Raw genomic sequence first — 12,473 nt, forward strand, 5'->3', positions numbered from 1 at the left:
GCATCTGATGCTCATTTTTCAACTGTAGACGTCTAAATTTACAGCTACTTGCTTCATCACCCCCTTCCCACCGTCAGTGGCCAGCAAAAAAAAGCAGCGCGTAGGCAACTTTAAGGGAGCTGAGGACTTGACACAGCGGCCAAATGAATCTGCAAGAGAGACATGAATTGTGACATTGACTGTCCACTCGGTTTTTAGAAGGGATATAGTTAGATTCGCATGAGGGACCTTACTACTGGAGCACGCACTCACATATACATACATATCAACCCATAAACCTTGCAAGCTTTTTTTCTATTTCACTGTATTCCAGTGCAGCCACGCCACAAATTTTACTTTTCCACATGACTGATCTCTCTAATAGCCGGCCGTTCGCTCCGACACATGAGTGCTAAAACCTTGTAATTTCCACATTGCTTGTTAGAACATTTCTCAATTTCATTTTTTTTCTGATTATTTCTCTGTTCATCATGTTTTGGGCAACGTAATGGAGGAAGTAATAATGAAAAGTCAATGGGAAATTCTCTTTATTAACACTCAGTCGAAACACTCTTCAAATGTAACGGATAACTAGCTGTTGGTTCAATAATAACTGAACGATTTAATTGTGTGCTTTTGAATCACAGATACATGAAAGCTACATGGCCGAGTCTCAGCCCGGGAGGTCCCCCCCCCCCCCCCCCCCAAAAAAAAAACACCTTAGATATAGTCAGCAGTGTTTAGTTCTTGAGGGATAATGTCATTAGTGCCATTTGCTGAGGCAAGCATCACGATTACTCTCACGCCCACATAGGGTTAGGGTTTTTTCAAAGACATTGACCTTAAGTGTGTAACTTCCCTAACACTGTGCTCTACAGACATGAGTGCCTCAAATCAAGTATCTTGTTGAGGAGAGATGTGCTGTTACTTTTCAAAGTAATTGGACTATATGAGTTTTGCCTAGTAGACAATAAATGCCAAAGTATTCCACCAGACTTGCATTGACTTGAATTTTGTAGAGGTGAATACTGTTGACTCAGGCCAGTAAGCAGTCACCCAGAATATCTTAGCAACCGCATAGCATCACAGAATAATAAAAAAAGAAACACTTAGAACCATTTAGCAATCACATAGAAAAACATTGGCAACCATATCAGCATAGGAAACATTCTACATTTTCTTCAGGTAATATAAAAGTGAAATAAAAACAAAACAAAAGAAATGGTTCATCCATCCATCTGTAACCGGTCCTACATGACCCGCTCCGAACAGGATTCAAACTGGTGTCTTTGGCGTGGAAGGTGGGCGTGCTAACAAGGACACTAAAAGATTGCAGTCTCTAGCATCAGTCGCCAAAGACCAGGGGACCAAGATCTTGAGACCAGGGGAGTGAGGTTTATTCGCACAGCTCTTACTAGCTTGACTCCGTTACCCATCCACCCACCCATCCATCCATCCACCCACCCACCCACCCATCCACATAAATCCCTCAACAATGTATTTTCAATGCTTCCATGCATCATTTCCCAGTGTATACAAACAATAAGCTGTTCAAAAGCTTGTGCCGAGTGAGTTCATTGGGAAAATTAGTATTTAAAATCCTGTAATAATAATCCTGCAGTATGTCAATGGCAGTTCTATGGCACTCCTTTTTTTTCCCTGTAAAAGCTTTATTGACTGAATCACATAATGCCATTTATAAGGATTAAAATAAATAAATAATCTGTGCAGACCCAAAGCCTATTGAAATAAAGAGGGTGTTGCAATAATATATAGTTATGTGTGCTTCACTTTGTTCTTTCACATCAGAGAAATCAGTGACCTGGATTTGACATGGCATGCACACACATGTGCGCTGATAATTTTCATCACATTATCAGCACTTATCACAGCTCTTAACTTTTCAGGGCGGAATGTGTAGTTTTGTTTGATGTGCAATCCTACGCAGACTGTCAGTGTCATGTAACATCAGGAATGTCGCTCTTATCTCATCTAACATTTTGGTTTGGCTGTGGTTTGGTGTGTGGAACCCCTGAGGGCTCATGCCTTTTGTTGTGCATTAACAGACAGCTGCCAGCAGCTCTTCTGGTCACACACCTGCGTAACATAACGCCCTACACGGGTCATAAACAGATAGACGTCTCCCTCCACAGTTTAATACAGGCTTTGTGGCCATGCCGATAAAAAGCTAATGTTCAAAAGATGACTAGTATTAGATTTTAAGGATGGCTGAATATTATAGAAACATGTCCAGTATACTGTATGTAAGTCAAAAATAAAATTTAATTATCATTAATATAATGAGAATAACTTGGCATTATTATAAAATAATGATTATATGCATTGCTGAAGCCTTGACAAAATGGCTTTTGGCACGACCCATTTGACGTAGGGTGATGTGGTGATTCGTAAACGACAATGGTTGTCGGGACGCAAGAATCAATCATTTGACAAAATACAATGATTTAAAATGTTCTACGTGGATGACTGCAACGCTTCATGACATCCCTACAGAAAGACTAGCAAGCTTTTTTTTTCTTTTTTTTTTTTTAGTTCTCCGCAATGGGTTCCGTCACATCTGTGACATTGACCAATAGGAGCACAGAAGCTCTACTGCACATAGCTTTCAAACATGGCAAAACAAAAGAGAGACAATGGTATTGGTGTTGCTACTGTAGGTGGAATTGTGCAATGAAGGAAAGAGCTATGGCAACAATACTTCAGCAACCTGGCGAGTACTGGAATTAGCATTAAGCTAACACGCCATTGTTTGTTTACACTTTGTTTCCAGAAGTCAGTCACTAGTTCCGCCTACTCTATGGCATCACACACGTCGTTAAAGATGGTAACTGGCAATTGGTCGGGAAGTCTTATCTGATACATCTGACAGAAATTGGTTTTAAGTGTACTGTTCAAAAGATTGGGGTCGGTAATGTTAGGGGGTAACAGTTTAGGACCCAAGGACCAGATGTCTGAAAGAAGACCCGGAGTCAGAATTATAATAAATTGAAGAAAAGTTTTACTGAAAATAGTTTCATCAGCAAAAAGTCAGCTTCAAGACTCACACAGGAGTTTGTAGGCCGCCTCACTTACAGTGACAAAGATCACAGCAGTTATACTCTTCACCAAGGTCTAAGCTATGTCATTGCTTCAGGTTTAATGATTCTCATTGGTGAAGAAATCGATAAACATAGTAATTTTCCACACATATACAGATAGACTGAAGCTTATCTCCATCGATTATGCGGCTGACACTCGGACCCTGAAGTTAGGCACGTCGTGACCTTCCTGGTCGCAGATTTGGGTTGCTGGGCGCCAGCCTGTCCCAAACAACAACTCAGTCAATCTCCAATAATGCCAGTGGTTCCTTAACCTGTAGACTAAAACACACACTGACACACAGCTTTTCCAAGGTTGGATTTGGCCAGGCTCTATCTATATAAACAGGAGAGTCCTCTCAAAACATCAAGAAAATGCGTTCTTTCTCTCAAGGAGAGCTACACTTTAGTCTAACTGGAAAGTAAGGCTTTAACAAAGAAATGGTCCCTTAAACTATTGGCTTCAATGACCCCTAAATGTTTTAACACGTTGAAGACCTTTCTCAAACACAAAACAAGTCTTTATTTCATTTCTGGAAGCCGGGCTAAATAAGCAAGCACTGTTACTGCATTCAGATATCAACTTGTGTGATATTTAGAAGGAAAAATATTGATTAATACCTAGATTATAATCACCGATTACATATACATTGAAGCAGCAGTGGATTCCAATCCACCCTCTTCAGTAAGATCTTTATCACTGATAAAATACTTCGTATGATCGCCAAGGCTGCATTTATTTTATTATTTTCCCATTTTAGCATATTTTACCATTTAATTTGTTCCTGTGATGCCAAAGCTGAATTTTCAGCAACATCACTCCAGTCACATGATCATTCAGAAATCATTCTAATATGCTGATTTGCTGCTCAAGAAACATTTATTGTTATTATCAATGTTACAAAAAGAGTTGTGCTGCTTCACATATTCATATTTCAGGATTATTTGATGTAAAGCAAGTTCAAAATAACAGCATTTAAAATAAATTAACAAAGTAAAAGCGGTTGCTGTCATATATATATTGTGACGGATCGACTGCCTCTCCCTGATTATTCTCATTTCTTATTTGTGCATCCTCGTTTCCTTTCCTCACTTCCTTTCCTCGTGTCTCAGCTCCACCCCCTGTAGGATACGAGGGAAGGCTGCAAGGAAAGAAAAGGAAGACAGAGGAATCGAATGAAAGCTTTTTTTATACATGGGAATACTTGATCACTCGAGCGTCACTTCACCGCGTCATCAGCAGAGCTCAAAGGATCTGCCCTTATGTTGTTGAAGTTTGTTTATTTAATAAATTTATAATAAATATTAATAAGATACCCTGTTGAAATGTGTGAGATGTGTGGTTTTTATAAACTGCAAAGGTAAAGTATAAATTAAAATTATTGTGACCGATGTGAAGGGGGAGGAGAATTTATACGTGCGTCACTTTTAGTCGATAAAACTCTTCCGCATAGGATGTAACCTGTGTATCCTTGCTCATAATGCTGGGTACACACCAAAAGATAATCGGTCTGATTTTGGGCCGATTTCCCCCCTTCCGACTATCCCCTTCTTCCTGCATATCTTCCTCCATGCTTATTCTGAAGATTTTGCAAGATTTCCTGTGTTCACAGTCGAGACTCTGGTTGAAAATCTGTTTGTGTGTGGTGTGCTGTCTTTGTCACATCATGGCACACCACACACTATAGGAGCAAAACGGTTAAATCTAGGATTTTTTGTCCTCATGTTTGTGGTCTATCACATTTTGAAAATCTTATAAGATGTAAAAAATCTTTTGGTGTGTACCCAGCATAACTCCTCGGGAAGCCTTCTCACTCCTCGACTCCTCGTGGTGAAATTAGAGAATTGAGATGTCCTTCAAGATGTCTGAGCTCGATCGGTTTCCAGGTCATAGAATGGAGGAAGGAGGAGAGAGGAGAGAGGAGAGAGGAGACGAGGAGGGATATTGAGAAGTACCCCCCGTCCCTTAACTCGCCTCCCTTCGCCAGGTTCCCGACTGGAGTGGGTGTGATTGTAGAGGAGAGGCGCTGAAGAGAATCGTCGCGTGTGATGAGGAACACCTGAATAATATGAAGCCTCATCACCGCCGCTGTTAAGTGCTGAGCGCACCTCTCCTCGAGAGACTGGTCTCTTCCCTGTGCATGCACACTGGTGTCCTCGTGGGTCCAGGAAGGGAGCGCGGAAGGATTCCCGCGCCGATCGAGTTGTGAGACGCCAGACCCGCGGTCCAAATGGAGAAGCATGCGTGATGCCGCTGGCAGGCTAGGATGCCGGGCCGCTATTCTCCTCAAGTTGTCATGGATAAAGATGACAAGCCGCGATGCCGAAGCCGCTGCCCCCTCGCGCCTCAGACCAGAGAGAGAAGCGCGTACGACTGCCGAACACCGCCCCATTACCTCGACCCATCCCATCTCTTCACTACCCTTCCTTAACGATTCCCTGGCACAACGAGGACACCAGATCCCCTTTTATTTTAACACTTTATTTCCCCATGTGTATATGTGTGTTTGTGTGTTCCTTTTATCCAGTGTTATTCATAGCAGGATGACATGATGGTGGAGGGAAATGTTGCAAAGATTCAAACTTGTGTCATCTGCATCATGACAGGTCGAATGCGCCTGATCTTCCTGTTTGATTTATTTAAATCACAATGTGCATTAATCTTTCAAGAACACAGGATGCACCTACTTTTGGACACTGTCCAGATGCATGCCGCCAAACTTTTCAGATAAACAACAGCCCTGTAGCGAGAACTCGACAAAGGACACACCCCAGCAAGAAAACTCACATTTGTCTTGTCATGCTGTCCCACCTCCATCTGGCTTTCATATTTCCTTTGTGTTTACATTGGTAACTCAGACGAAAGGTAATCATACGTTTACACTTGTAACTACAGGAGAATTTTGACAGTTGAGATCACTGACACTTTAAGCCTTAATCCTGAGATTATCCTTGTCAGGTACCCTGAGAAATGGAAGATTCAGGAATTATTGCTGAGCGAAAAAAAAAAAGAAAAAAAAAGAAGAAATCTAGCCAGGGAAGGGTGAAAAAAATATATAAAAAGATCCAAAGCCAAGGCAATGAATCAAGACAGGGTTAGAGGAAATTATATGTGACATGAGAAGCTAAGTCGTGAGACCACAAAGTTAGTTCAAGGTGATTGCATAATATGCAAGAGGAATTGATCACCCCCCTTTCCTAAACCATCAAAAGAGAAGGCTGTATTAGGCCATCTAATCTAAAAAGGAAAGGCTGGTGCTCATTTTGGAGGTGCAGTGAAGCAGCTAAAAATAGCCGCAGGGTTGGTCAGGCAGGCGTTGTGAGAGGGCCAGACTCAGCCGTGAAGTAAAGAGAAGCTTTGAGACTGACGTTGGTGTCCAGTGCTGATCTCAAACTGAGACTGACAGACCAGTCTACCACAAAAACTCCAGATGAAGTGGGTGACAGCACAGAGTTCACAAGAGGTCACTTATGCTTGTGCCCACTTGCCCTTAAAGTCTGAGGAATTCTGCAGTGGAACGGAGGTTAAAGGTCAGTGGGTTTTATTGCTGACCCTTTGGTTTTCTGAGCGGCCTCGTTACTCTGTCAAACCTGACTGAGTGAGCTACTTTATTTTATGATTTTTTTTTTCTCCTTTACTGTTTTGGTTTGCTAAGGCCTCTGGGGTAAGATATTCCTTTTCGCCTTGACCATAGAAGTCACTTAATCTCATCTCAACAGATTTTTTTTTTTAAACGGTTATGCAATCATTAATCTTATCTTCTCATCTGAACTTCCCATCACTGTTTTTGAGATTTATTGCATCTGAACAGTATTAAAGTTGGATAATAATGATATGCCACAGCAGCCTTGCATCATGGCAACAAGTTTTTCACGGACAAGCACTATTCGCATTTGTGATTCATATGCAAGGACAGTTCTCATCATCTGTCAACATACTTTGTAGCAAAAAAGCACATGGCAGCAGTGGTTCATGGGTCAAGGTGGGCATTGAATTCTTAAATGAGCTGCCTGCTGACATGCCATAATACGTGTCTCCCCACGGCAAACAAGAACAGCACAGGACAGGTAACATGTCAAGCTAATGTTAACACATGCTCCCTTAAAGAAGACTGCATCAATTACATTCATAAGACAGCACATCTAGAGCGGGAACTCATCAACTGTATCAGAAGGAAACAGATGCAATCTGTTAGTTACATATGACCTTGAATACTAATGTATCTAACGGAGACAGCAAGAGAAAAAAAAAAAAAAAAAAATACCTTATGTGCCAGAGAAACAAGCTTGCAGCCATCTTTAGAATTATGTCTTTAAACTATGGCATCGCTGTCGAAGAGCAATTACCTGGTGAAGTGGATTTACTTATTGTAGAGTGAACGAAAGTTATCATGAGCATTGAAATGTTTGAAACGGATTTCATAACAAATGTCAGTAGATTTTAAAACGAGCGGTGCATTCATAAATCTGTAAGATCTTACCTTCATGCTGTGGAAATACAAACTGGAAGACAGAACACAACGAGTGCAACAAGGTTGAGCTACATAAGGTCTATAGGTCAGGATTCAGACAACACGAAATGTGCATGCGATTAGTGGCTTTTTTGAGGAAGGTTGTGCAACTAGTGTACTAAAATGAGGGCCGGTCATTAATATGTTTACAGTCATTAATATATTCATACAGTTCTTTGTATATGTGTAATAGTTAATTCCCTATTGTTATGTAGTCAGGCAGTAAGTCACTCGCCTATTGTTAGGACCCGACCGTGCTAAGGACCCTGATGCTGACACAGTTTAGTTTGAGGTACGAGCGCTATTATTACTATAAGTGCAAGACAGACCTAACGCGATGATAACGCCAGTTCATCCGCGATACAATAATGAGTAATCGCATGTGTGCATGCATCAAAGAGTAAGTTAATCTATTTCATTATACTGTGTGTTTACACTGTGAGTGTGCGTAAATTTGTCTTTAAAGACGTGATTATCACATATGCAGTAGCACACGTGTCTGCAAGCTAATCCTATTATACGATCGCTGTATAGACATATTTCCAGTGTTAATGTCATACGGAATACAGATTGTATTCATTTGCATATTGATGTTTTATCAGTGTTTATATTTATACTTTTTTATTCTTGTTTCTCTTTCTAGAACCACACTTAATTAGATACTGTTAAGTTTGAAATGAGTGGTCTATGAGTGGTGTGTGCATCTGGCTCCTCCTAAACGGACATCACTTACAGTATTTGTTCTGATCGGACAATCTTTGGTGGTTGCCACCAGGTATTAATTAGCCCTAAGAGCTTAACAAATCTTTACAACTAGCTTTCTGATGTAAACAACACCCTAGCAACCACCTAGAAACCACACAGAAAACTATATCAATCACATAGAAAGCATAGCAACCGTAGTGCAATACTTACAAAGCAACACCCTAACCACAAGGAACCACCAGAATCCCTTTTCAACCATGCAGAATATCATAGCATTATATCAACATGCTAAAACCTTAGCAACCATATAGCAACACCTTGACAATCATACACAACCCCCTAGCAACCACAGAGAACAAGGGATACTATATAATGCACATAGAAATATTCTTAAAACATTAGAAATAGCCACAAATCCCTAGAAATTCCCTTGAAATCACAAGAACACCCTTGTACCACACACAATATCATAGCATCAGTGCTATTAGTATTATAATAATTAATAATTTTAATAATTAATGCATTATAAATGTGTTGAATTAGCTTTTATTTTTATTTAATTTAAGTTTGTCTTTTTCTTTTTTCTTTTAGTTAAAATTTGTATCATTTTTTAATAAAATTTTAGTCAGTTTTGGAAATTATGTGATTTTGTCATGTTTAATATTTCTATAAACATTAATTCCTTTTTAATTCAGTTTAATAAATTTTTAGCACCTTAACTTAAAACTAAAATTAGAAATATATATTTTTTTGTTTTCCATCTAATATTTATATTTTGTTTTATTTCATCTTTATTTTAATTACCAAAAGTGATTTTAAAACACTTTTAGTTAATAACAACACTGCATAGCCTTTGCATATCAACAACTCTAATGTTCATAACTTGTTCATGCTAAAAACATGTCCAATAAAGTTATATATTTCTGTCAGTTAGCTTGTATGCTAATATTATAGAAATGTTATCTCGTGATTACTGTGGTATTCTGTGGTTTACTATAGGACAGTCATTTTAATGGAAAAGTTGCTCGACGTGTTCAGGTTTTTCAGTAGCCGTCCATTAGCAGATGTCGCTTGAAAAAACTCCTGTCTGAAGAGGTCAAGGGTAAGGACTATGACATTTGGGAGCAAAGAGCTTCTCATTTGGCTCTGGCAGATATGTAGGAGAAGAGCTGGCGAGAAATCTGTCAAACACTTGAGGGGTAGCCCAAAGCGACTCTGTTGCGACTGACGGGAAGGAATATGAGAGCAGGCATTTGTGATGACTTACCCCTTACGCCGTCAAACTAGTTTGCCACTTTGTCAGTGACTAAAAACAGCAAGCAAATTAGCTATGAGTAATAAGTACTGTGTTTCTAAACCTCATTCATTGACATCTGACAGAAGATCCACCACGTTGCAAGAGACAGTTGTTTCTTTCTCTTTTTTGTAGATTTGCCTCAGGAGATGAACTCATTTGGACGCCGATTTACCACCAATGGGATGGAAAACAGACTTCAAGGCTTGTTTTTTACCCCACCGCACAGAAGCGTACAACAGCTTTTGCCAAAAGACGCTTTGATTCTCATATAATCTCTAAAAGTATGCACTGAACCAGTCGCAACATGGCATTGCGTGACTCGACCTCTGAATGCAGTTATTGAGAGGAAGAGCAGAAGTTATATTTTGGAAAGAAATAAAATATCTGGGGCCCTATCTTACACCCGGCGCAATGCAGCGCCAAGCGCGATGCAAGTGTTTTTTGCTAGTTTCAGTCAGACGCAGTTATCATTTTCACATCCTGCGCCATGTTATTTAAATAGCAAATGCATTTGCGCCCATTTGTGCGCCCATGGGCTGCTGGTCTGAAAACAAGTGTGTTCAGGCGCATTGTTGCCACAACAGAAATAGATTGCGCCATTTACCAACTGAAATCTGGTCTAAAGTCACTTTGGCACAACATTTATTTATTTTTTTATTTAAAGAGTGCGTTAGTAATGTGCACCTATAGGTGGGTCCACAACGCACGTACACTCTGCTTATTAAACACACAGGGACACACGTACAGCAGCACACAAACATGCCAAATATTTAAAATAAAAGGATTACAATGTAAAAGATTATTATTGTGTCCATAAAAATATGGTGGAATCCGGATTGGCACTTTTACCTCGCGTGCGAGCAGTTCCGTTTGCGCTCTGGGGACACGTTCGGTCTTTCCACTATCAATCAATTCCACTATTCCTTCATGTAAATAGCGAATCAGCCATGGAGCGAATGCAACTGGCATTTAAAAGGGAATAGGAGATGAGACTCTGATTGGTTTAACGCACGCAAATCCCAAAACACACGCATTACTCATTAAGAGAATAGGGACAACCCTTTTAGACCATGCGCCTGGCGCACCAACCATTTTTCCTGTCGTTAAACTAGCAAAAGTGGATTCGGACACGCCCTAAGTGCACTTCCGCCCTGCGCTTTAGACCATGCACTTAGATCGTTAAAATAGGGCCCTCGATGACTTGATCCTGTCATTGCAATTTTAAACTGTATATTAAACTAACCATGTTTCTAACATCTAACCTTATTTAACATCTAACATTTGAACAGGATGTACTGTACGAAACCTATGGAAAACTTGTGTCTTTGAGTGTGTGCGTGTGTGTATTAATAACATAGTTTGGGAAATGAAACTAGACAGTCTGTTAGAATCTTGTGATTAACAAATGAAGTCATCATTAAAACAAAGTTTGATTTACCTAGTAACAGAGGGGTTTGCATATGAAGAATCAATCAAATAGTGAGGAAATTATGTAATGCAGCCTGACATTTATGCCATACATCTATACTATAAAAACTGTTGTATTCTTGTGCACTGTGGGATTGTCTCAATGGAATTTGTCTGAGATCCTCCGGCCTTGATTCTTCTTGGGAGAGTTTCTCTGAGAGCTGCTCGAAGACTCTCCTGGCCGTTATTAAAGCATTTAGAGGACATTTGCTGATGTCTGTCTGTTAACTTCTGCTGCGCAGCAGGTCAGTTTAGGGAAGCAAGTAAGTTAGAGTAAGAGACTCGGCCAGTTGTCGACAGAAGACGCAAAGAGCTAGAGTATAAAGGTTATTAAGTGTTGATTTGTAGACGCTCGGTGTCGATCAGTAGACGCGGCAGATTTTATTTATTAAGTGTCGATTTGCAGACGCTAGATAGTCAAGTTTAGGGAAAAATCCACTACAATCCACACAAGACAGATATTTGACAAGTGTTATCATTATAAGGGAGTCAAATGAGGGGTATAGTTATATGGTTCACTACTAGCAAACTAGCCTTCACTGTGGGATTGTTAATTCAGTAAGAATACGTGTTATGCATTGATACTGTATGCTCTTCCATATTTTAGTAGAGCTGAAATAGTTAAATTTTTTAGAACTGAAATTATAACTGGAATAACTCATACAAACAGAATTACAAATACTGAATGTTTTCAACAAAGTTCATGTTAGAACTTTATTCATTCATGTTAGAGCGGTATTAAGCTATATTCATTTTAATTTGTTTTTGTTTGATTTCCATTAATTTGACTCCATGTCATTCAGTACTTCAATAATGTTACAGTTCTTTTAAAAAGTATTATGTTTTATTATAATACATTTTTAATATATATAGTTTATTAACAATATATATATATATATATATATATATATATATATATATATATATACAAATGCACCCAACTTAGCAGATGTTGCAGAAAATTACATGACTTTTAAGATGATTTCCATTTATTTGACTGCATGTTCCTTTGGTACTTCATTTTTTTTACTGCCATTTTAAAAAAAGTATTATATATTTCTATATTTTGCAATAAACATACCAATGTCTGATATATATTTATTTATTGCAGCACTGGATGGTCCAGACATTGGTATGTTTAAACAGCAGGGCTGAAAGTACATTATTCTGTGCTTAAACAGAACCTGCCACTACCAATAATTTCAAGCATGTTTCAGTTTAGATATATGATATCAAAGATGAATTGATGTGCATTAGAGGTTACATGGATTTGTTGGCAACATACAACAGGAACAATTCATGTATAGATTATGAGGGCAGACGTGGCAAGTTTATTACTCAAGATATCCCCAGAGAAGAAGATATTGCTATGCCCATTTGCTGAATTACATACAGAGCCCACTAGTTGCATATGAC

Source organism: Abramis brama (assembly GCF_963993115.1).
Source record: "Abramis brama genome assembly, chromosome: 2".
NCBI classification, from domain to species: domain Eukaryota; kingdom Metazoa; phylum Chordata; class Actinopteri; order Cypriniformes; family Leuciscidae; genus Abramis; species Abramis brama.